This window comes from Phasianus colchicus, chromosome 9, assembly GCF_987193195.1.
Source record: "Phasianus colchicus chromosome 9, bPhaCol1.hap1.1, whole genome shotgun sequence".
NCBI classification, from domain to species: Eukaryota; Metazoa; Chordata; class Aves; order Galliformes; family Phasianidae; genus Phasianus; species Phasianus colchicus.
The window spans coordinates 15810205-15831520 of record NC_143444.1 but is presented as its reverse complement, the minus strand read 5'-3'; the positions used below and the strand labels follow the sequence as shown (position 1 = coordinate 15831520).

Genomic DNA, 21316 nt, shown 5'->3' with positions numbered 1-21316 from the left:
TCTCTGGGGCTCTTGGGGGTTTTGGGTTTCTCCCAAACTGGGGAGTTATTTTGGGTTAAAAAGTGCGAGTTAGGGATCAAGAGGAACCTGCACTCTAGGGTCACTTAATCTTTGCAAGTGGCACTGTTGGACATCAGCAACTTGGTAATTTCATTCTTACAGTTATATCCTGTATGGTTCATGTGCATGTGCAGGATGAATTTCTTAAAAAATACACAAACAGCCCTTCGGTATTTAAGGCACATAAATGGAGAGTTCCTTCCAAAACAGCTCTCAGTAATGCTGCTAGAGGAAATCACTTACAACTCATTGGCAGAAAAGTATTTAATGAGAAGTTGTGTTTGTGCTGCAGAACTAATAAAGTTCCTTAAAGCTCTAGATGGGCTAGCATTTTCTATTACAGTCTCCAGGTGCTCAGAGTAAAGTCTGTTCATCCCTTTTGATTTGTTCTTGCTTGGTTCCCTAGGTATTTTCATAGGAGAAGCGAAACCCTGGCTTTCTGCTTGCTTCTGCTTTTGTGGTAGCTGCCAGTAATGCCTACTTAGGAATCATATCTGTACAGGTACCAGTGTGGTTACAGCCAGGCACCACTGCAGCCCATCTACAGGGCACAAGGTCTGTGCCCTCCCCCAGCACTGAATGAATGAATGAAATGCAGTAAATGAAATACACTGTGTGCTAAATATTGATGCTAATAGTGACTGAAATTTGTGATAGGATGATCTCAGGATGAAGCTGTAGAACACAATTCACAGACTCTTTCCCAAAGTACTTTTACCATCTTTGTTTATGATGTACAAGTCAATATAACAGACTGTAATATTCATTAACACTGTTCACGGTGTCAGGTTGGTTAGATTAAATAGGAATCACTGCAGAAAGGTGTGCAATTTTGAACAGTTCTGAACTTAGCCTGTCCTTGTCAATGGTGGGTTTGAAAGGTACTAATAAAGGTGCAAAAGGCATTATTTGCTTGTTTAAGTTTGATTACACAAAGCACCTGCCAATGTTGTGTTGAGGATGGGAAACTCTTCCTAGGACTCTTGGAAAATTCTTTTCTTACAGGCATGTTTCAGACCATAGGTTTGGACTGTCTTTGGATTAATGGGAGAAAGAAAGCACGCTTAAAATTAAGCATGTACTTGAAAACAGGATTGAGGTCATATTTGTCAAGTCTTGGGGAAAAACCCTGTTGTCTGAAAAGCACCTGCTTTTCACCATTTAAAGAAATACTTTGTAATAGTCTTTCACAATGACCACCTTTGTAATCTTGTTATCCATCATATTAATTGAATGAGCTCCTTTCTGATAACCTTTGACTGTTTACAACAGGTTAGCAAATCATCAAAGGCTGAAGCAGCATAGAAAGAGAAAAGACAGGATGGCTTATTCAGTCAGTTTTTCTGCCAACGTAGGATTATTTCATAGAGAACATTTTTTAGTCTTCTGTCAACTTTAGTTTTTAAAATCCCGAGTGAAAGCTTCCATATTTCTCCTTGGGAGACTATTTCACAAGGTAATACATCTCACTGTCAGGGAGATTTTCCTGATACTCTATTGAGATTAAGCTTTTTCTTTCCACTATTTCTAGTTATATCCCTTTCCCTTGATGGCTTTACACACTTCAAATATTTATAGATTATTATATTTTTCCCTTAAGAAGTTGTTCTTGAAACTTTCTTCAGCTATCAATATCCTTTTGGTTTTGAAAAACCTACCTAAGACCTTCCAGGCTGAGAATGGCATTTACTATCAGTAAATGTGTACCATAGCATTTTCTTCAGGTCTTTTTTTCTCAGGATCCAACATACACATGAGATTCTAGCTAAGAGAAATCTAATAGGTAGAATACTTTTATCAGTTCTTTGAGAATTGTTCCTTTGCTTTACTTCTGCTTCTTGATGTGCATCTCTTCTGGCCATAGTGGGTGAGGATCCCCTGCTGCTATTCAGTTCTTCTCACATCTTGGTGCCCTGCTGCACAGAAAGCTTGCATCCCTATTAGTATTTGTGCTTCTGGAACTTCCAAAAATTTGCTTCATTCTTGTAAAAGTAACTGCTGTGGTTAGGGCTCAGGATATTTCCAGGGAAAACAGAAGCGAGAGGAAGAGGGTAATACTCTAGTGTAGTCTAAAGTGGCTTCTCTGCATCCCCCTCTGCTGCAGAAGGGAAAATCATCTGCTTTGTGCTGAATTGAAATGCATTCTGTACGCTTGGAGGTGTAACTGTTGTTGATGATATGATTTCTAATTTCCTTTTCCAAAGAAACGCTGTCAGCCTTCTCTAATAATTTTTGAACACAATGGTAATTTGCACAGCTGAGTCTGGTGGTGGCAAAAGTCCCAAAGATAGCAGCACTTGTGGCAGCCCCATGCAGTCTGGGAAGTAGCTGGGTTTGTCTGGAGTCTGGGCTGGTGGCAGTGAGTCAAGGCACATCACAGCTCAGAGCCGTTGGGCTGAGGGTAGCAAGGGGAAGGTGGATGTGGAAGAGAACATAGGCACTTGTGGGTGTCACAGGGCAGGAAGCACTGTTGCTGCTCAAGGAATTTGAACCCTTCCCGGAGATTTTTTAGCCCCTTGAACACCTGACACTGGTCCAATAGTTCTTTACCCAAAATCAAGTTAAACTCTCAGTGATTTCTGCTGACACCATATACGTGTTATTCCAGTTGTATTTCTGAAGTTGAGATCTATCTCTGTGTCTTGCAGAGGACTAGTTGCAACAGCAAATCACACCTTACATAGCTCTGAGTATGGGGTTCCCTGAGAAGTGCACGGCATGGGAGCACCACTGTGGGTGTCACCAAAGTGTTGGTAGGTGCTGCTGGGCTCCTGCTTTTTCCATTCATGTCACAGTGAAAGCCTGTGCCTAGTGTGTTTATTGCCATATCTGCATCTCTTTCTTAATCAGATTGGCATCTTCCTTCTCTCCTCTTCCTTTTGACTATTTCAGAGTGTTTTCCCTAGATGTTTTAGCTGATACTTACCCAAGATAATTTTTAGTTTATTCCTTCTTGAGTGCCCAATTTCTGGAACCTGCTGTGTATGTTTCTTCTTTTCTTATGCTTGCAATATTTTCCAGTTCTACATCTTCCATGACTCTTGACTATGAGATTTACTGCTTAATACAGAGAATTCAGTGCCTTTATTTCTATATTTAATTTTTCAGAGATCTCTTTCAAGTGTATTACTGAAACTGATATAAAGAACAGTGTTTATTAGCAAGTTCTCTTAGCTTCTTTCCATTGAGAAATGGAATAAAAAGAATAATGATGTTGCATATCTGCTGACTACTCCACTTGACTGATTCACAGGGTATTTGCTCTTAACATGTTGCAAGAGTTTAAAAAAAAAAAAGTGTCAAACTTTTTTTTTGGCACCCAGCTACAGTAGATGCTGTTAGAAGAAACATATGGCCTCACACTAACAGTGTTAAAGCACTGCTAAAGTACTGCATGCATGACATTGACAAATTTCCTCCAGGCTTTTTGTTTTCTGTGCTATTAAGCATTCAAAGTCCGGTATTTCATTACCACTGATGATACAGAGAGCCTTATTGACATTCTATCCATCTGTTCATAACATGCATTATTAAATATGAAGCAACTAGTAGGTAGGAGTGCACTTGCCAGCTGTACAATGAATTCTTACCAGTTTAGTGCCCTCTATAAATTTTCTAGTATACTACCAGTTTTTCAACATAACTTACAATGGGATTTTTTTAATTGCTACAGTGCACTGTACATAGAAAAGTTGCTTCAAGATAATTCTTTATTTCATAATCCTTAGTGTGTAATCTTCAGCTATAGTTATATATAAATATAAATACTACATATTGGGCTACATTGAGCTTGATACATCCTCACTAGATAAGGAGGAGGGGAAGGGGTTTCAAAAATCCAGGAGTCCTTAATGTGCAGGGAGTGTCTCTGATATCAGCTCTCACTGACTGCATTATATTTCCCTAGGAGCAAATATACTGCATTACCTAAGAACAGAACAATGGGAACTCAACAAGTCACCCTATTCATGTATTTTTGGAACCCAGAGGACTTGGTTTGACTATTTACAGATTATAACAGTTGGTAGTTGAATGTTTTATTTTCATTCCCAGTTGGTACAATATGTTCACAGCTGATGTTAATGGCTTGCCCATTTGATATCACATATGGTCCACTATTTGGGTCTCCTAAAGCTTTCTTTTGTGGTCAGGCTATCTTAAAGCTATCATATATTTAGGTATATTCTGTCTGCTGGGAAAATGACCATGGAACTCTGTACCTTGTCAGCTGTGGAGAAAATCAGTTATTCTGCTGATAGAGGTGCAAAATATTTGGGTCAAAATGACCAAGAAAGAATATTTTTCATATAGAATTTAATACAATTCTTTTACTAGATCATGTGAAAATTGAATAAAATACTCTTATTTTTCCCCTTATTTTTGAAGCTGTGTTTGAGTATCTTTCAATAAGTTGAATGTTATCAAGACATTTTTTTTGTGGGTGTTTGCACTGGAAAACAATTTGTGCAGAATTTGTATTATTCAAATCATTATGTATATATCTTTATTTTGATTTTAGATTTCTGGTAACATTTTACAAAAGGAGTAGACCTGAAAAACCAAAGTTAATTTTTTTTTTGACTTGTAGAATAAGAGCACAGGAGAAATGAACAGAAATAATATGAGAGCAAAAATTAAAATTACAAGCTTGTCTGTAGTTCCTATCCTGTGATACACAAGTGTTTATACTGACTCTAAAATATAACTGATAAAGCCGCAGTCTCATGAAAAGATTTTTTCCAAAACTATTACATTGCCCTCTGAGAGCAGAAATTCTCATTTATTCATAGGAGTAGATCATAATAGCTCTAATTCCCCGAGAAGTGGGCATTGTATGATAATTGAGCAGGCTAGTACATTAATTGTCCTCCACTTCACCTCTAGACGTTTAACTCCTTATCTGGTCAACCAGTAAACAATAACGCTTGCTTATTTCTGCCTCATAGTTCAAATAATTTTTTGACTGGGTAATTTATGTGAAATAAAGCAGAATAAGTATATTCTTGTGGAGGGGGCATTGAAGTTGTTAGATTAACATATTAAATGCCATTGGTTGGTAAGATAGGGTTTTTAAGGCTGTAGCCTTTCAGTAGTATGATTTTCACAGTAACAACAGATAATCTCTCACGCAGGGCAGATTTAGCAGTTCTTACTGTATGGCTACTGCCTTTTATGGCCTCTGTTACCCCTCACTGCTGCTGGTTAGGAAAGCACCTGTGTGCGTGTTGGATATAACTTATGTGCCTACGATGACCTGCCTGTCTTTGGTAGGCTGAAAGAGGCAACTGGTGGTAGTGGTGAGCTGCTGGCTTGTTTAGCTCAAGGTGATAAGGTAAACTGATCATTTGTAGTTGGCACCTGGAAGGAGGTGGAAATGGAACTAATAGAAGAGGCTTTTTTAAGTAAATAACATCAGAGCTGATCCTGGCACAATATAGAGGGAAAAAACCCACCAATAATAAAGCTAATAGATAAGAAGTAAAATTCTGCCTTCTATTATGAGCAATTTCAATGAAATAGAAAGTGACAGTAACACTTCAGCATGCTAATAGGTTCACCTAACTTGAAATGTCTTATAAGAAAACCAAAAAGAAAAAAAAGAAGACTGAGGAAATCAAATTATTCTCGAATAATCACAGCCAAAGACTGATGATGTGGTACAATGCATTTCTTAGGCAAATCTTGGTCATGAGAGAGCTAACAAAGTTAGCAACGTGTTGCCTCTTACAACTTATTAGATGGCAGTGGAAGATTATGCAGGAAGAATTTGGATTTACTTGGTTTTAAATGGTATTCAAAAAATATAGTATTTCTCATAGATAACCGAACTAAATGTCAAGATCTTGAAACAATGCTGTTGAAACATTATTTTCTTTATCATATTGGTCTTCCTCTGCAACCAAACTCTGTAGGCAGAAGTGGATAGAGATGTGACTGGCCATTGTTTTATGATACATCTATACATTATGCTTTCTACTTCCATGTAAGTCTGTTTTATCCAATAAAAATGAAGTCACCTTGTTCCAGTCAGGCTCCCCTGTTCAACAAATCAAGTCTATCCTCACCATTAAATCACTGGTACTTTGGATAACTCCTCAAATGTTATGTATAATGTTGAAATCCATGCATTCCATCTTACTTTACAGGAAAGGAAAATTTGTCTGGTCCGTTTTTATTTATGGTTGCCTAAATCAGGCTTTGTGGTAGTATCCAGCCTATTTTAGGAACATGCAAGAATAGGATCTTTTCAAGTTAACAGTTGGATAATATTAGATACCCTGGGAGATATATATATATATATATTTTAATATTATATTATTGTAGTCACCCAGAATGTTAGCACAACAGCAGGAGCTTCTTCCTAAAATATTTTCATCTTCTCAGAACCTGCCGCAGGGGTGAGTGGCACTATTGAAAGCAATAAGATTTTTGCAAATCTCCACTAAGTGTACTTTCTCCTTCTTCCAGCAGAGGAAGAGCCTGGGGTCTGCTGAAGCTTTGAGGGCCACGTGGGAGTGATTCGTCCAGCAGCAATTTGTACACTGTGCATAGTCAAGGGTGAGATGGACTTGATGGAGCCCCATTTTGGGAGAAGGTTGGTTAGAAAAATGTCATTGAGTTGTAGCTTCTCATCAGTTCTAGATGTGTTTTGGGGTGTTCCTTCTCCTGATCGAGATTAAATTACATATGGTGCTAATGCAGTCTTCTGCAACAACGTAAATGAGTTGTTAACATGGCACTTCATTGCTGTAATAATTCAAAGCTAGTAGCAGGTTTGATGGTTCTGCAATAAATGCTTTATTATTTAGGAAAAATATACTATACAAGTTGCAATGCGCCATGCTCATTCATGCTGTAAATCAACAAAGATCAGCAGACTGAATAGAAAAATGAAAAGCTTATTTAGGAACTGACACAAGTTTTCAGATGAGCAGGGATGGCTGAAGTTAACTGCATTCATTTTTCTTTGCTTGTCACAGTTGCCACTTGAATTTCACTGCTAAAGATTGTGGGGAGTTTTGCTTTATGAAATTATATCTACAGAAACAGTATTTGCATTTATATAGGCTTACTTATAATAAAGTTAAACATAACACACCCCCTTGCCTGCACAAACAAACAAACTGACCAGCCAACCAGAAACCCCTGTTAAAATAGTATTTATCCCTTGGTTTTTGTAGGTCTGAATAGGATTCTGCTAAATGGATCCTATCAACTGCTTTAAAGGCATGAAACTAGTGAGCAGGTGAAATGCAAGATTGCAGAGCTACAGCCTTCACTGCAGCTTTGCTCTAAGGCTCTGTCCTCACATGGATAAAATCAGAGCTATCAAAAATGCGCTAAGTGAAAGCACTTAAGATAGGATACAAAGTTTGGGAGACTGCAAATTAACATGGTCTTCATGGCATGAGTTAGTGAGTGAGTGACACTGGGTTAGGTGTGATCCACCAACCTCCAGGAGCAGAGGTGAAACCCTGCTGGTAGCACTGGCTGCTGAACTGACGCCATCTCCTGGAGATGGGCAAAACTGGGGCCTGGGCATTGTGCCTTGCTGAGATGGACTTCAAGACCACCTCTGTGAATATTTACCAAATAACCCATTTCCTTGATGCTTTGCAGATAGCATGAGGCTGTCCTTTGCTTATTCTCTGTGCTATCTTACTGATACTAAAGAATACAGAAGGTGAGATTTTTTACTGTTGGAAAGTTTTTTTTGTTTTGTTTTGTTTTTTTTTTTCATATATGTGATGTGTACGAGTTCTTTGGAAGTGACATGTTTTGTTTCCCAAACTATTTGTTTTACTTGATCAACTTCAAAAGTTAAATGCCTTTACTGCTTTGGAAATGTAGCAAGGATTTTGTTTGAGACTATTATCTCAAATAAAAATAGAAAATTGAGAGCTGTCTTACACTTGCATGATAGTGGATAAACTGAAACTTTTGAAATTAGGATCATTAAAAAAACACAAAAGTCAAAGATTCTAAAAAAGTCAGAAGTTGTCCATAATCTACATCTTGAGTTTGTTTCACAGAGGAAAGGCTTTGCTTTTGAGCCAGCTACGTATACGCCAAGGAAAGTCCAATTAAGATGATCGAATTGTTAGTGTCATAAAATAAAGAAAGCAAAGGACATTTAATTATAGCCATGCTGCCAGGCACTAGTATAACAAAAGAAAAAATGTTCTGTTGCACACAGAGCTGCTTAATGCATTTTGGTGTAATAGAAGAAAATATATGGTCCAAACAAATACTTTTAAATAGTTCAAAAAACTCTATCTGCTGATTTTAATGTAGATATTTTCCAATTATCAACACGGTTTAAGAAAAAGTAGTATTTTTTTAATATTAAGACCTTCAACTTTGTTCACAGGTTGAAGAGAGAGCGTCATGCATTAAGACAAAAAGGTTGCCTAAGAAAATGTATCTGTGACCCAGAAGAATGTATAATTGATGTGTGTAGTTGTCTGGATGGTAGAATAACAATAGCAACCATTAGAGATGAGAGCTGGAACAAGTCAGGCAGTGAGGCAGGATGTATTTTATAGGTCATCTGGGCTCCATTCAGATCTACAGGTTGCTATTTCTTCTCCATACTTGAAAGCATTTAATGGATTATTATAAAAGGAAAAGGATGGTATGCAATAATGGTTTAAATTGAAGCTGTGTGTATATATCACCACTGTGCGACTTCTAAATGAATGCTTCATTTTTAAAATTCTCCCATGGCATACTTGAAAGTTTGCCAGAGCATCAAAGAATTAAAACAATGAATTCACCGGCAGCAAGAGTAAAGGACACTTAATAGTGTCATTTTTCTCTTTCATGACATGGACCATTATAAATAAGGAAAGTTCACCAAGAAAGATTTTTCCAAAACTACTGCCCATACTCTTCAAGACAGATGAACTATTTTTGTTCTCTGTTGTTTTATAATATTAAAAAAAAAGAGAGAGTTTTGGAAACAGGCTTAACAGTCAAACAATCAAAGCTGAAAGCACATCACAGTGAGTTCAAAATCAGCATCCCTGCTTGCCTGGAAAATGCTTCTTTCATATCAAAATTGATATAAGTTAAAGGGTGGTGAATTTTTCTGCTTTGTTTCACATGAACATAAAAGTTTTATTCCTGCTTTTAATGGGTAGTATTTTACAAATGTAATGGAACATAATTTTACCAGGCTTCCCTAAGGGGAAGTCATGACATGATTACGCAGGCAGTCCCATCTCATTTAGTATAATGCTTACAATATACATGCAAATATACTTAGGCAACTCAAGTTAGAGGTAGACTGAATGGTGTTCAGATAATCATAGAGTGGTGCAGATGTTGAAGAAAATTTTACAGGAGAAATATGGATTGAATGGCTGCAGACATACATGCCCTCAAGTAATATTTCTTTGTGATGCAGAAGATTCAGGCTGTGCCAGACGGAAGAACTTGGCATGCATACATTCAGCAGTTTAGGATGAACACCTCAGCTTGGTCCTGTTTAAAGACCCACTGACAGCATAGCCCAGCAGAGGATGAGAGGAACAGATCTTGACCCTTTGAGCCACAAAGGTTCTCCTTCTGGGAGAAGGAGCTGTCCCCTTCCAGGGAGATCTCTTTCACTGTTCCTTAGGATAGCTGATTGCAGGATGTTGGGAGGGATGCCAAGGGGCTCTGTAGACATGGAAGGTGTCAGATTGGCTCAGATAAAGGCACAGGGTGACAGAGTTGTGAATTTAAGACTAACGGAGTCTGCTCTCCAGAGAGTCATTGCGTGCAGAATTTTTCAGCTCTACCAAAACCACCTGTTTTTTTTTTTAAAGAAATGAATTAAGGCAATGCAGTTCAAACTGCAGTCCCAGCATGTTGGATCCAGTTGTTGCGGAACTCACAAACAAGGAGGAATCTATGTTACAAAAGCTAGTATGAAAGAACTTATATTTTTGGAGTTCTAGGGGTGCTTTTTCTGGCTTAGCTTGCGCATTAGTGAAGGAGAGCTCTGACAGAAAATGCACCAGAACTGCCTGTTTTCTTGCAACAGGTTTTCCTTGGTGAAGTGTTGTAAGGCTCTGGTCTGCAATAACCTAGATTTGTGTGGAGATGCATGGAGTTAATAGTAACCAGACTAGATCTGAAGTAACAGCAGATTCTACATGATCACGTGGGACTGCTGGCAGCAGACCTCGGAGCTGTGTCTGTACTTGGTATCTGGGTTGCAGGTGTGGGGTCAGCAGTGAGGCTGGCACCTGCAGGCCTCTGTGGGTAGTCACATCCTTACTCTTTGGTTTTGAGAAAGCCAAGGAATAATGAAGGCAAGCAAAGAAATATGAAAAAACAAAGCATAGGAGCTCTGTCTTTGTTAGATTTCTCTTAAACTTTCCCACTATCACTGTTTGTAGTTCAGATCTGTAAGGAGTGCCAATGGATATGTGGGTTCAAAATATATATTACAGATATGTGTCTGCCTGCTATGGAGCAAACTATATGAAGTCAGTGTTTAAAACAATTTTTTTTTTGCATCATTATTAGTGCTCTCTGTTCCCTGAGATGTTTGAAACCAAACTGCTATGTAGCAATCAAAGGGAATATTTGGTTAATATTTTTTTACTTTATTTTCTTTGTATTTATTTGCTACATCTCAGTCACTTGGCATTACGTGGGAACACGAATTGCATCCATTTTCTTTCAGTCATATAAAATTTATCATTCAGATGAACTAACACCTGAGTTGGTAACAGGCTGTGAAAGTGTTTGCTTTTCCTTGTTCATTAGTTAGCATTTCATCTGTGAGCCTGGGATGGGTAAATTTCAGAGTGCATCTTATTTAACCTCTAAAAATGTATCCTCTGCTCAGTGACAAGGGGCACCCAGTGCTGTGCCTGCCCCACTTCTACTTCTCCTACTTCTAGAGGACAAAGTTGCCAGATGCTTCCCATCACAACCTTGTCCAATGAGGCTGCCTTGTTTGCCTGTCTTTTTCTATCTAAAGAGATCCTTTCAGATGGGATGTAAGATTGATTTAAGGTTTTGTTTCTTTGTTTGTTTGCTTTTCAAGATTAGGAAAAGCTTAGTCCAGCACTGCAGTTGGTGATCTGTCAAGTGCCCAAAGCTTGGGGTATGCTGCTGTCATTTTCCTGTACAAAAGGATGTCTCTGTTTCTGCTACTTGCAAAACAGCTTTAGTTGGTTTATTTTTTTATTTTGCACAAGACATTTTTGATCTGAGTAACCAGGTAATTGTAATATCAACCAGAAATATACAAGAGGGGAGATTTTTATTTAACCGAGGATTGTTCCAATTGTAAGAAAATCCAGATGAATGAAAAGTGTGAGGTAAGTACACCAAAGCTAGAGGGCTTTAAGCTGCTGTGTGGATGATCTAATTCTGAAGGAGAATGGCCTCAGTTCATGGTAGCTTAATCCTCTTTTACAGTAAAGTCAGACCACTTCTCAGTGAGAATATCCACATAGGAATTTAATGCATTTTAACTTACATGCATTATTATCGTGGGTTTAGTTGATTTATCTAAACTTTCCTGAATTACTCCTTGTAGGAAAACTGCTAGACATAGATGTATGGTACTAGCTTTATTTAAACTGTAGTCATGCCCTTAACTTGATGTGGGTTTTCATGTAACCATGTGAAGTGATAGATGAAAAGTGGATAATAAGCTGCCCGCCTTCATCCTGGTCCCATGGCGTAGCAAAGATAATTCATTATTTGTGACTACGTTGCCCAGAAACATTTGGAAAGCCTCAGAACAAGTGTTTGGCATTTGTTTACATGATGGGCAACATCAGGGACTTTTCTTTATCCAGAATTCTGAACTCTGAGATTTCGGAGCTTGAGAGTAAACAAAAATAATTTTTGTGATTAGTCTTTGTGTAATGTATCGTGTTCTTTTTATTGAAGGCTAAAGATATAAAATGATACCTATCACTGTAGAGAAACTTTGCCTAGCACGGTGACAATACCAGAGAATCCCAGAAGCATCTCTGAATGCTGTAAGATCTACATCACTGCACAGCCACTGCTGCCATGGTGCTCTGCCTTTCATCTGAGTTCCTTTTGTCATCACACATGAGGTTAAGGAAGCACTAGGAGCAGAGTTCCCTGCTAAAACAGGAGGAGCAACAAATTCTTTGCAGGTCTGTTTAATTTTTTCTTTTTTCTCAGCTTCATTTGAGCAGTTTACTTTATAGCAAGTTTGGCCTGAAGCTTAGGACACTAATAAAGCTGTCAAATGAAAGCATTACTGGTATTTGAAGAATTAAGCCTGTGTTTGAGAAGTTGAAGTTTGCCCTGCATTATTTCTTTATTTCTTATTTCAGCACTGTTTGTGTGAACTTTTTGAGCTGATGCACAACAACTCAAGTCGGCTAAAAGTATATGACATTAATGAAACTGTGAGCCACATAAAAGATGAAATTGCTTTTTCTCTTTCTGTAATTGCCACCACAATAAATGCTGCCTTTACTGTAAAATTTTTCAAGGTTAACCCCTGCAGAGCTCCCAGCTTGATGAAGAAGTAGTGTGATTAGAGGTGTGTATGGGAGGCAGAAGCAGAACAGCTGACTCATTGTAGTTAAGGGTGTTCAAAGGCTGTAGGCAGCAGAAGGCAAAAGTTGCAGCTGTGCTGCCCGGTGCCCGGATGAAGTGCAGCACACTGAATGAGGGTCAGCTGTGGCCCTGCAGCCCAGCAGCTCAGGCAGCCCTGCCCTAATGTGCATCCTTTTCAGTCAGCTTTGCTGAATGCTGTAGAGAGTAGCTGGAAGGGAATGACAGTTTTTGCAATTCAGGAGAAAAGGAGGAAAGAGTTTTTTGTATTCTCTGTGATAGTCACTGTTGTGACCAACAGCCATTAATATTCTAGAGTGAGAAGGCAAATGTAGGCAGTCCCTTTATGCAAGACCTGAAAACAAAGCCCCTCATTTACAACTTCTTTTTTAACTCTAAAATATTCTTACATTTAACTGGCTGCATCCATTCAAGTAATTATGCCACCTTTACACTAATCCTCAATCTAAACAATTCCACTTCCTTAGAGGCATCAGCAATGTGCATTTAAGTATTAAAGCATCCTCAGCATACCGTACTTTGGTAATGTAATACATTGCTGAAAGTTTAAAAGAATCTCTGCCGAAGATACAGGCATTAAACTGGTTTTAAAATCTACTTTTATTTTTAAAATGTAATAAAAAGACTGTATAATTATGATGAGAAGACCATCTCTGGTGAGAGAATGAACACATTCTTGTTAGTGCTCACGTGGTCAGACATAGCAAAATGCGAACAAATACTGGTGATAAATGCTTCCTCTGCTTTCAGTATCCTATATGATTTGTTCTGTGTTTTTCTTTTTTTTTCTTCCTGTTAGAATGGAAAATACATTTAAGAGCCTGGGAATTAGTGGATTTTTAAAATGTCTTGAATACCATTTCATCTGGAAAAAAGGTTTAGAATAAGTAACCTGCCGTGTTAGAAAAGGTTGCTAATTATCTGAATTTCACTGTGGTTTAATTAGCAGCATCTACAGTAGAATGTGGAGGTGGTGCTTGTCACCTGCCAAGGAAAACGTTGTCTTTCAGAGGAGAGTAAATGATGTCTACCAAAATACAGCTTGATTTTAGATCTACAAAAAGAGATCTGCAAAAAAACAAACAAACAAAAAACCCCTTTCTTTTGATGGGTAGAAGTGAGTGGGCCTTAAGCAATAGAGTTCAGAACTGAGGAACCATTGCCCCCAACCATCAGCAGCCCTCATCTGGGGTGAGTCTAAGAGCCACTGGGTCAGTGCTGGCTCTGAAAGCAGACTGCAGATACTGGCAGGGGCATTCAGGGTGCTGCTAGATGGTCTGTGCTGCAGTCAGCATTCCTCATGGTTAGGGGAGAAATTAGCACATGTGAGAGTGTCAGATCATGTGTACCAGACTAATAGTGTGCTCCCTATGAACCAGATGCATGTGAACAGGAGTGAAACATGCGTGATAAAGCATGCCTCATCTTGAAGTTCTGCTTTTTTTGTTGGCCTTGTTAGCTGTTTTAATAAATGCAGTTTGTAATTTGCTTTTAATGTACTTTATAGCTAAGGGAATTGGTTACAGATATTGGCCATTTGTTATGGACAGCTCTGCCCACAGTGGCTGGATGCTTGGAAATGCTGGGATTGTGTTAATGAGGTGATGGGTCAGAGCTGGACGTTGCTGGGGTCAGGAGAAAGGTGACATTTAATGTCTTCTGGATCAAATAAAACGGGCTGGATCCCTGTCACAGACTAGACTTAGTCAAGTTTCTGTAATCCAAGGGGTTATTTTCCTGCCCTCTCTGTGTTTCCAAGCATTTTTATCCTTCCTCCAGATTTGAGATGCAGCAAGTTGGTAGGCACAGCTGAATTAGTGAGTAGTTTGTGTTTAGTGATTATTTCACATTCACAAAGGTGTTCCGAGCTCTTTGTCTGGAAATGGAATCATTCTTATGGCAAGGAGCATACATAATACATCTCTTCTTTGTAACAGAGGAAAGTAAAAGAGGGCATTTATTTCTGTGACCAACAGTATTAAATTTATATGAAACTTTCTCTCTTAATTATTACAGAAGAAATTATTTTTTAAAAAAAGTTACAATCTATTCCATAGGTGTATTGGAATTGACTTTATAACAGTGTCTGTAATGATTTTGAATACATTACGCAAAGCAGAAAAGATCAAACAGTTGATCTGCAGCTCATAGGTAAATTATTTTTCACTAAGGTACAGAAATACCATTATCACAGGATAAACATTTTCAGAAAATAATCTGCCTGCTCTGGCATTCTGGTGCTCAAAGCAGATTTACAAAACAACCAGAAAGAAAACTTGCAAGTGAAGATACTTTATAGCAGGACCCAATAGAGGGGCTGATGACATACTGTCATTTCCACTCCCTTCCTGCTAACTTTTCAATTACATTCAACTGCTGTCTGGTTTCTCTGTCTCTCACTTCTCTGTCCCACTGGAGTGAGTGACCTGCGTGTGGCTCCCTGTGCTCGAGCTGCCTGCTGCTCCAAGGTGCTAGTTGTCCTTTCCTCTCATATCATCTAATTGATAGCATAATAATTTCATCCCAGAGCACATCTTACCAACATGCTTTTACTGCAGTTTGCAACCTCTGTTTCAGACCTGACAATGGCTTATTTGCTTGTCTATTTTTCCCCCAACTCTAATAGCTGGTCTCATAAAGGATATTGCCTCTCCCCATAAACCTCAGCTTTCTACCCTACATACGTGTTCCTTGGGGGGAAGTGAGCAAGGAAATAGCCTCAAGCCTGGAATTTCACTGTGAGACCAAACTGTATCCTTCAGCCATGTCCCCAGAATAGGGCCTGCGTTGCAGGTGGGAGCTGCAGGGGCTTTGGGCAGCTTCTTGCTCATGGGAGTTTCAGGGCCAGGTACTGGATGCCAGCCACTTGTAGGAAGGTGGCTGTGGTCTCACTTGCACGGCTTTGGAAAACCTTCCTGGTGTTTTCTCCTTGAAAAATCACTAAGGTATTTCTTAAATAAGACAATGATTTTAAACTAGAAGAGGAGAGATTTAGACTGGATATAAGGAGAAAGTTTTTTGCAGTGAAGGTGGTGAGGCACTGGCACAGGCTCCCCAGAGAGGTGGTGGGTGCCTGTCCCTGGAGACATTGAAGTCAGGCTGGATGGGGCTCTGAGCAACCTGATTGAGCTTTGGTTGTTTCTGTTTGTTGCAGGGAAGCATGTTGAGCATGATGGCCTTAAAGTGTCCATTCCACCTCAAAAGATTCTATGATTCTGTGATAATGAGACATTTCTGTAAATAAGTGTCCACTATGTTAAGCAATGTTAAAACATAAGATAAACACTCTTCTTCAAGTCAGCAGCCAGCCCTACGATGAAGTTTGTTCTGTGACTTCCTTGCAGGCAGTTTTCTTTGCAGTTTTTTAGCAGTATTTTGGGGGTAGTGGTGTCTCCCAGCGTGAGCCCCCGGAGGCATCAGCAGGAGCGCACAGGGCCGCTCCACAGCAGCTCCACTGCTGCTGTTTATCGCCTTCCTGTATTTCTCTGTTTCGACAACTTCATGGGTGTATTTCGGGGCAGAATCGGCCATCAGGACCACAGATAGCAGCAGTGCCGGCCAAGGCACGCCGACCCAAGCCGCGACGGCCGAACCGCAGGCCAAGACAAAGGGAGAAGCAGGAAAGCTGGCGAGCTGAGACAGCAGGGAGCAGCATGGAGCCGCGCTGGCGGCCGCCCACGCCGCGGGGCCGGGCCTGCGAGGAAATCGCGCAGCGGGTGATGGCGTGAGGGCTGCTGTGTGCGGAGCTGGGCTCGGTGTGAGGGCGGCTTCCTCGCCTGGCAGCGCTGGGTGTGACTGCAGGGCGCACGCGGCCGTGCCGGCCGAGCCCTGCGCAGCGCGTCCTGCTGCCGCTGGCACTGTGGGCTCTGAGAGCTGCAGGGAGGCTTCTGAGCACCCCCCGAAAGGAATGACGTGGCATCGTGCTTTAGGGAACGGCGATGATCTCTTTTGGCATTGTGCTGTTATAAGAAGTGCGTGTGTGTGATTTGTCCTAATTTAAAAAGTACGACAGACTTAAGCCAGAGAAATGTCTGTAGGTGGCACGGTCTGGTCCCGTCTTTGTTTATCGCCACTGTAATGCATTGCTGGCATCCTAAAGCGATGAGCCTGTGTTACTTGATGTCAGCACAGGCTTGGCCAGAGGAATTAAAAGGTGTCCAGTAGTGAAACAGTCTGAGCATTTAGCAAGGGGATCCACAGCTCAGGTTTGCTCTCTCCTTCCTTGCTGCGGTTTGGACTTTATTTTGTTTATTTGTGTAGCAGGAGGAAGGAGATGAAATATAGAAGCCCTTTCTTGCCATGAATGAAAGAATTATCTGCTGCATAAGGCCGCCTCTATGGAATTAACATAGGTCCTTTCCCTATGCGTGTAGAGTAAGTTTTCTGATCAAAGCAGACCTCGGAAGGACTATACACCAGTGCATTAAAGAAAGAAGCTGCAATATTCTGTATCAAAAAGGTTAAACTCGTGGGATTCTATGTAAACACTCATTTTACCCTAGCTAACCTGTAAAGATTTCATTTTGCTTCATTTATCTTTTTCCTTACCGTATGCTATACCATCGCGAGCCTCGATGAAAGAATCATGTCTCCATTCATTTCCTATCTTGCTGAATTGCCTTCGCATTTCCTATCATCTGCACATAATCCTATTCTCTCCATTATTGTCTTAATACCAAGTACAGCACAAGATAATGGATAGGCACTGTAATAACAGTGTGGCCTGTAGGAGCCCCTCGAGGGAAATATCTTTGACGCTGGTAGAATATTAATGCATCCCAGGTCCCTGATCTTCCTCTTTCACTTCATCTCCTGTTTTCTAAACTACATAATGACTTTCATATACATGACAAAAGCATTAGAACAGAAAAAGACTCATTGATGAGCGGCGGAGCTGTGTGATATTAAGAAGCACTATTCTCAGTTCTTTGTACAATTTTTGACCACCATCAGAGACAGTGTGTGCAGGTAATTTCTGATTTGAATAGATATGGGCACAAAGAACCATTATCATACTCTGTTAATCCAAATGCCCATCACAGGCACTGCATGAAAATAAATTAAAATGTAATTCTTCAATAATGCATCTGTCTACAGGATGATTTTCAGCAGATTAAAAACAAACAACTTGATATCACTTAGAAAGGCTAGCGGATTGTTTTTGAGAAGCTTAATCATCAGCAGATTATGGATGGAACAGTAAATCAAAGCAGGGTATGTTAAACAGTGTAAATTGTGTTGTAGCAGCAATTTACTGTACATAATTTTTTAATAAAAGCGAAAAATTGATTTTTGTGAGCGTAAACATTGAATCCTGAGAGAATTTAGGTGCTATTATCAAGAAAGAGAATGTTAGAAATGCTATTCTTGTCACGTGGAAGCAACAACCTTTGGTTTCCTTTACCAGGAAGAGAAGTTTGCTCCTTTCAAGACTGCCTTTGGCACAACTCTTTTTCTTTCTCTTCCCCTCCTCCAAAAATTATCATTTCAGTATTGCAGTTTGCTAATGTATACCAGAACCATTCCCTCCCAAACCCAAGTGTGTGCCCTAACAAGGAAGAGGAGCCCCCAGACCTTCCTTTGTGCCAGTAAGAAGGTGCCCAACCTTCTTGGGTGCTGGAAGGTGGGAATCTGAGTGAGATGTATAAATGTATAAAGAACTGAGGGAGGGGCATTCTGAGGTTCAGAAAGAAACACAAAAATGCTTGAAAATTAATCATACTTTAAAGCAATGATTAAAACTACCTTCCTACCACACAGAGGCACCCAGGAGCACAGCTGTCCTCATACCTCCAGCTACGCAAGTGCTGAGCAGTGCCTCCAGCTTTCCCACATGGCTCCCAGTGCTGCCAGGCCCTGGGAGCCCGGGAAATGTCACAGTGAGAGACTGAAGCTGTGCTGAAGGAAATCTGTCCCAAGAGGGAGTGAGGAGACGGTCTGTCTGTTCCTGGCCTTGCTTTTGTTTTATTTATGCCCTAATTTTATTTTCAGATGATTCATTTGATTTATTTCACTGCTTTTAATGCTGTTTCTTTTCTGTTCTGAGCTTGAATGGTACTGTGAAATAGTCTAATATTAAATTATGGTGATTCTGCATTTTAAAATGAGCTCGGTAGGGTGGAAGAACGCATGTGAAGCTCAGAGACATCATGTTTCATGTTGGAAAGCTGAAGTTGTCCCTTTGAATCCTGGTAAAAACTACGTTAGCAAGTTCTGTTGCTGTCATTATAAATGTAATGCCTTTTCTTTCACATGTGCTTACTTGCCAAGAGAAAAAAATGACATCCTGGGTGACACTGGTAGTGTGGGATCCCAGTCTAAGAGACTGTAAACAAGAGGAGGTGAGAAAGAACTCAGCTCACTACTTTAAGAATTCACTTAAAACTTGCGGTCTAAATTTAGGTCTGGAATAAAAATATTATTGTTCCCCTCCACACCTCCCCAGCACACACACACACTTCCCCTTCAAAAAGGAGTTTGACTTATGGCTCCTCCATAGTTGCACTATGACGCAGTCAGTAACTGATTAAAATAGGGTTCTAGGAAGCAGACCCCCAGACCAGTGCTGTGGGATGCATAGACCCTTTTCTGCTTTACTGGTGTTTGTTGCCTTTACTGGCTCTGCCATGCTGCGTTGGGCTTAGTGTGATACAGCATGGCAGGTATTACTAGTGACATAGTGATAAGAAGAAAATCTGAGACCCTAACAAATGCTAGGAAAAAGGAAATAGTGCATTTTATTATTATTTATCTACAATACTGAAAACTGATGGCCACCACAGTCCTGGCCCTCAGAGCTATACCACTGATCGCCGTTGTCAGAGGGAAGACTCTGAAGGAGTTCACATTGCCTTAGAGGAAGGCTGAGATCAGTGAACCTGCTGTCAGGCTGGGCGTGGGTCAGACCATCCAGGTAGGGCAGGAGCCTGTTGTAGTTGGGAATTTACTGGTGTTTTCATACTGCTTGAATGGATCCTCCTGCCTGGGATCTGGTGATGAGTTGCCACGGCTTTGGTCTTGGGGCTAGGCTTGAAGAAGAATATATCTTGTTTTTCTATTCTATTTCTATTTCAACAAGTGAATAGATTTCAGTTAAAACATTGTTTTAAAAAATATTTGCAGTCATGTATTAATTAGTACCTGTGATGCGTCCCATTTGAGTGTGGTGGGCTCGTGGCTGCCTGCAGTTACTGTCCTCTGCTTATGGGGATTTTGTTAGAGGGAAGCACAGCACATGCACCTTGAACAAGTCTCGAATTTTCTGGACCCTTCTTTGCTGCTTTGACATGCTGACAGGGCTTTTTTTCGCTTAGAATCACATTCAGGATTTTGATGTTGAATGGTTTTATGTTGTTTTATTTTTTTAATGCTAACAATTAGGTTACTGCCATGAGTCTGAAAGTCTGGGAGGAAATACTGTCTTTGCAGGGCTGAAATACAACTTTGATGTCTTTGTATGCTGTGTTCCTCCTGTAACTTTTGGCATACAGCAAAATTATCTTTTAATTGGCTTCTAACAATTAAACTCAATTTTACTATTCAAATACTGTTTTGTGAAACAACAGACTCTGCTTACCAATGTTATATTGGTTATTTTTGAGGGGTAAGAAAAGATTAAATTACTGAATTTTGAAAGATTGAATAATTGAACTTTGCAACTAATAAGAGAAGTGGCACAGATTTTATTTGTCATTTAAATATTGTACCTTGTTCTACAGATTATTGTCTTTCCTCTTTTTTAAAAAGTATATTGCTAGCAAGCAATCTAAATAGACCACACCTTTTCTCTATTCTATGTAGAGGCATTTCCAGTATTGAGAAAAACATGCTTTCCATTAGATTATCTGTGATGTTACTTTATTATTATTTGTATTTTAAAAGATATAGCATGCATTGTGCTTGAAATATACTTGGAAGGATTTTATCTGTGACAGCAACTCATGTTGTTTCTAATCTTAATCCCGACATCAGTAATTTTATGTTTATGAGTAAACATAGTAATAAATGAGAATCCTCCTAGAATGGTAATTGGTGCTGCTCTTTTGTATGCTGGGTTTCAAATCTGCATGTAATTGTCGGTGCCCTGTAGAAATGTTAATTATCTTGGATAATTCTGTTTGCCTCGATCGGTCTAGTGCAGTCCCAGTTAGTAAGAAGGTGTCACCCAGGAAAGTTAGGGAGCAATACAGCATTGAACTGATGCACAAGTGGGGGGAGGTGAGGCTGCACTGGGTGCTGCTGTCTGCAGGACATGCAAGTGCGTGCTCAGCATGTGGGGCATGATGTCAGCCTGGCGTGGTCTCCTGCTCGGAATGGTTGGGATGATACTGTTAGTATGTTTATAATGAAAAATAGAGAAAAATTAAACTGCAGTTTGGCATTTCCATGTTTCAAGTGCTGTGCTGACTTGTACAATTGTGTGGGCCCCTATGCTGACAGGCATTGCCCTGAGAAAACTGCCAGCCATGAAGGAAGGACAGCTACCTCTACGTGTTTGGGCAGCCCCAAAGACATGACCCTGAGTAGTGTGACAAGGAGTGCCCCGCTGTCATTGTGCCCGCATCCCCATGCGTGCTCCTGTGTGGGGCCTAAAGAGGCTATGGCACTGCTGCTGTCCTGTGCCCAGCACACAGACCTGATTCTGCCTCTCTCAGTAGTCCCCTGCCTCGTAAAGGAAACTCCTTATTTT

General features: G+C 40.0%; 1 long non-coding RNA gene across 7 annotated transcripts in view; it reads left to right on the top strand.

The window, feature by feature from the left end:
- LOC116243558 (uncharacterized) overlaps positions 1-7741 on the top strand; it is a 118385-nt gene extending 110644 nt beyond the window's left edge. For 6 of the 7 annotated variants that reach the window (XR_016469227.1, XR_016469229.1, XR_004170000.2 and 3 more), the window contains one exon: positions 6529-6893. This is a non-coding gene — a long non-coding RNA (uncharacterized LOC116243558). Of the gene's footprint in view, positions 1-6528; positions 6894-7680 lie in introns of those variants that run through there. The other variant, XR_016469225.1, reaches the window with a different exon arrangement.
- Positions 7742-21316: the final 13575 nt, after the last annotated feature.